This window comes from Arachis duranensis, chromosome 4 (genome assembly GCF_000817695.3).
Source record: "Arachis duranensis cultivar V14167 chromosome 4, aradu.V14167.gnm2.J7QH, whole genome shotgun sequence".
In the NCBI taxonomy this organism is placed as follows: Eukaryota; Viridiplantae; Streptophyta; class Magnoliopsida; order Fabales; family Fabaceae; genus Arachis; species Arachis duranensis.
The window spans coordinates 119,875,270-119,880,691 of record NC_029775.3 but is presented as its reverse complement, the minus strand read 5'-3'; positions in this window follow the sequence as shown (position 1 = coordinate 119,880,691).

Below are 5,422 nucleotides of genomic sequence, written 5' to 3'. Positions count from 1 at the left end.
AGGAAGACTTGGAAAATGACTCAGATGATGATGATGAAGAATCTGAGACTAAGTCACAACCTTGTCTCATGGCAAATGAAGTAGAGCAGGTATCCTTTCAAAACTCTAACACGGAAGACCTTCATCTTATGATAGATCACCTTTCTGAAAAAATAAGATGTTTTCTAACTGAGAATCAAGATCTTGAACAATAAAATTTCATTCTTAAAGCTGAAAATGATTTCCTCAAAGAAAAACTAAGAGAGGCCGAAACTGCTTGTGATCTTGTGGAAGAGAATAAGCAGCTAAAAGCCCAAGTTAAAAGCTGTGAAAGTGACCATTCTGTCCTTGCATATGTGAATTGTTTTAAGCAAAATGAAGAGTTGCTTAAAGAGGTTAAAAGACTTAATTACAATGATTTGGGACATAAGAGATGGTTTAACGTGAAAGGATCCAAGAAAATTTGGATACCTAAGGTCACTTGAGTTTATTTTGCAGGTATGCCTAGCATCCAAGAAGAAAGAAAATATGTGGTACATGGATAGTGGATGCTCTAGGCATATGACCGGGAAGACAACCTTCTTCATAAAGCTTGATGAATATGATGGAGGATTTGTCACATTCGGAGATGATGCAAAAGGAAAAATAGTGGCTGTTGGGAAAGTTAGTAAAAATTTTTCATCTTGTATAAATGATGTCCTTCTTGTACATGGTTTGAAACATAACTTGCTTAGTGTTAGTCAATTGTGTGATTTGGGCTTTGAAGTCATTTTTAAGAAACTTGTTTGTTTAGTAGTTTGTGAGAAAACTGGGGATATTCTATTTGAAGCTAAAAGATGTAATAATGTGTATGGATTAACTCTTGAGGATTTAAAGGAACAAAATGTAACATGCTTCGCCTCACTTGAATCTGAAAAATGGCTTTGGCATAGAAAGCTGGGTCATGCTAGCATGTACCAAATTTCTAAGCTAGTCAAAAGAAATTTGGTTAGAGGAATTCCAAACATCAAGTTTGATAAAGATCTTACTTGTGATGCATGCCAATTGGGCAAACAAGTAAAATCATCTTTTAAATCAAAAGATGGAATTTCAACCAAAAGGCCATTAGAAATGTTACATATTGATCTTTTTGGTCCTACTAGAACTCAAAGCATAGGTGGTAAACATTATGGCTTAGTAATAGTTGATGACCATACTAGATTTGGATGGGTTCTTTTCTTAGCTCATAAAAATGATGCTTTCATTGATTTTTTAACTCTATGCAAAAAGATCCAAAATAAAAAAGATTTGAAATTATTTCCATAAGAAGTGATCATGGAAAATAGTTTGAAAATCAAGACTTTGACTCATTTTGTGATGAATTTGGTATTTCACATAAAAAAATTGCCCATTTGAGAAGTGATCACGGAAGAGAATTTGAAAATCAAGACTTTGAAAAATTTTGTGATGACTTAGGGATTTCTCATAATTTCTCATGTCCTAGAACCCCCAACAAAATGGGGTGGTAGAAAGAAGGAATAGAAGCCTTCAAGAAATGAATAGGGCCATGCTATGTGAGAATGAAATTCCCAAATTCTTATGGGCTGAAGCTGTGAACACAGCATGTTATATTTTGAATAGAACAATCATTAGAAAAGGGTTAAAGAAAACTCCTTATGAGCTATGGAAGGGAACCCCTCCAAACCTTAAGTACTTTCATGTTTTTGGATGCAAATGCTTTGTACTTAACAATAAGGAAAACCTTGGTAAATTTGATCCAAAATCTTATGAAGGAATGTTTGTTGGATATTCCACCACAAGTAAGGCCTATAGAGTTTATCTCAAAGAATATAGAACCATAGAGGAATCCATACATGTTACTTTTTGTGATTCTAACTTAATTCCTAGTACTGTAAAGGATAATGAATCAGATTGTGAAGAAGATGGAACAAATAAAGAAAACACCAAATCTGTGCAAAATGAAGAATCTGTCAGCCCAATTTTGTCTCGTCAGATCGAAGGAGAAACTTCCATTTTGTCTCCTGAACAGGCACGAGCAACTGAAACAGTGAGACCACCAGAAGATCATCAAAGCTCAACACCTGTCCGAAAGCCTAGAGAATGGAAATCCATGAGGGGTTATCCTCATGACTTCATCATTGGTGATCCCTCTCAAGGAATAACAACAAGATCCTCCACCAAAAGGCAAACCGAACCTAGCAAATTTGCTCTCTTGTCACAAATGGAGCCCAATAATGTCAAACAAGCTCTTGAAGATCCATCTTGGGTCAAGGCCATGCAAGAGGAGCTTGCTCAATTTGACAAGAATGAGGTTTGGACATTAGTACCTCATCCGGATGGTAAGAAGGTAACGGGGACTAAATGGGTATTTAAAAATAAACTTGGAGAGGATGGACAAGTTGTTCGTAACAAGGCTAGATTAGTGGCCCAAGGTTACGATCAAGAAGAGGGAATTGATTTTGATGAATCTTTTGCTCCGGTAGCTAGAATGGAAGCAATTAGGTTACTTCTTGCCTATGCTGCCCATAAGGGTTTCAAAATGTTTCAAATGGATGTTAAATGTGCTTTCCTTAATGGCTTTATTAATAGAGAAGTGTATGTGGCTCAACCCCCCGGTTTTGAACATAAAGATTTTCCTAATCATGTTTTTAAACTATCAAAGGCTCTTTATGGCCTTAGACAAGCCCCTAGAGCTTGGTATGAAAGGCTTAGTGCCTTCCTATTAGAAAATCATTTTCAAAGGGAAACCACCGACACTACTTTGTTCATTAAAGTTTCTAATGATGACATCCTTCTTGTTCAAGTTTATGTGGATGATATTGTGTTTGGATCGGCCAATGAGTCCTTGTGTGAAGAGTTTGGAAAACTCATGACTAGTGAGTTTGAAATGAGTTTAATGGGAGAGCTAACTTTCTTTCTTGGCCTCCAAATTAAACAAACTCCTAGTGGTACCTTTATTCACCAAGGCAAGTATGCAAAAGAATTGATAAAGAAATTTGGCTTAGAAAATTCCAAACCAATGGGAACTCCAATGCATCCTAACACTAAACTTGAAAAAGATAATGATGGCCTAGATGTGGATGAGACACGGTATAGAGGAATGATTGGCTCACTTATGTATCTTACTTCCTCTAGGCCGGATATTGTCCAAAGTGTGGGTGTATGTTCAAGGTTTCAATCTCATCCAAAAGAATCCCATCTTTTGGCCGTCAAAAGAATCATTAGATACATTAAGGGAACATGTGATTATGGCTTATGGTATCATAAATCTGATGACTTTTGTTTTGTGGTATCCAAAATCTGATGATTTTTGTGCAGTAGGGTTTTGTGATGCAGATTATGCGGGAGATCGAGTGGATAGAAGAAGCACCTCGGGCATGTGTTGCTTCCTAGGAAGCTCACTCAACATGTGGTCAAGCAAGAAACAAGCCACAGTGGCTCTATCCACAGCTGAAGCTGAATATATATCCGCATCTGCGTGTTGTTCACAATTAATTTGGTTAAAAACTCAATTGGAAGATTACAAATTAAAAATCAATAGCATACCCTTATTTTGTGATAACATGAGTGCAATAAATATTTCCAAGAACCCTGTTCTGCACTCAAGAACAAAGCACATTGAAATCAAATATCATTTTATTAGAGAACATGTGCAAAAGGGTACTATTGATATTCAATTTGTAAAATCTGAGGAACAACTTGCTGATATTTTTACAAAACCCCTCTGTGAAGATAGATTCTGTTTGTTAAGGAAAAGATTGGGAATGATTGATTTAAATCAAGTTGAAAAACTGTGAATTTCTGACTCTGTTCAATTTTGTCTCGCAGGAATGGACGAGATAAAAATAAATGCATGATAAGAGAGCTATGATTAAGGGGGAGGCTGCGCAGAAACAAACTCCAATGGGCCCCACAAAATCCCTTTGACCCATCTCTGACTGTTTTGTTAGTTATTCAATTTTTGAAAACCAAATCTCAAAGATGTCCTATCATATCTAGTTGAAAAAGGGATTATGTCAAATCAAATCCTTCCTTTTCAACTAATCCCTTGATTCAAGGAACTCTCTTTTCAAATTTTTGGGAAACCGCTTTGGTTAATAACCGTGCATAATGACTATTAACCACCCCCATCATCTCTCTCCAATCAACATTTATTGCTCCCTTAACCTCCCTCCACTCTCCACATTCGGCCAACCTCTCTTCTTCCACCCCCATTATCTCTCTTCTCATAATGAAAAAGAAAACTGCATCAAGAAAAAGTGAAAGAATCCATCACTCTCAAAAACCGTTCACTCCACAAACACACACTCATATTCACATTCACTCAACATCCTCTTCCTCTCCTTCTCAATCGGTCAAACCCTCATCCACCATGAGAAAGAAGATTGCTCACAAGAGTTCTGGCCGTGGCAAAAACAAGGAGCCCAGTGTTGAAGAAGAGTCGTCTCAAACTTCACCCGTTCCCTCTCCACCGCCGTGATCACCAAAGAAGACAACACCACACACTTCAGGCAGAAGCTCTCAGAAGGCCAAAGGTTTCGTGTTGCATGAAACCAAGGAACCGGCAAATCTTGAGTCACTGGAATTCAAGAACAAATTTCACAAGGCGCATTCTCACTATGATCCATCCAGATTCCTGACATGTGCATTTTATGAGTTCCATCAAGAAGTTCTGGAAAAGAGGCATATCTGTCCCTCCTACTTGGTGAATCTTGATCAACTGTCAGCCAAGGGAATTATTTTGCAACCCCTGTTTGATAACATCAAATGGTCTCCACTGCTACACACTCACAAAATGGTGTATCCAAAATTGGTTAGGCAATTCTATGCGAATCTCAGACTGATTGATGGTACTCTTCACTCTTATGTGAAACGTGTGCATATGGCTCTGAACACTGAAACCATCAGTGCTGCCCTTGGGTACACGGACGAGGGACCGAGGGTATACATGAGTGACAAATGGGATGATCATGTTGGGATTCCTTACAAGCAAGTTCTCTCTCAAATCTGTGCAAACATGTCTGGATTAGATGGCACTGTTCCTACTCACAAAGCTCTTGGACCAACCAACTCATTGCTGCATCGCATCACTACCCACATTTTGACTCCACAAAGTGGTTCTCACAATAGGGTAACTGTATCCGATTCCTTAATAATTTTTGCCCTTGTTACTTCTACTCCTATTTCATTTGCTTATCTCATGATCAGACATATGTGGGACTGTGTAAAAAGTACCAAAAAGGCTAATTTACCTTATGGAATGTTTCTCACGTGTATTTTTGAGTACTATAAGGTAGATTTAACAAATGAGACTGTGGAGAACAAAATCTCTATGATTAAAGGCGGTGGTGCTGTAAAAGGAGCAAAGGGTAAGAAATCAATGCCAATGGACAGTGACCTTGAAAGCCAGTTTGAATCCTCCAAAGCAACCGAGTCAACAAGG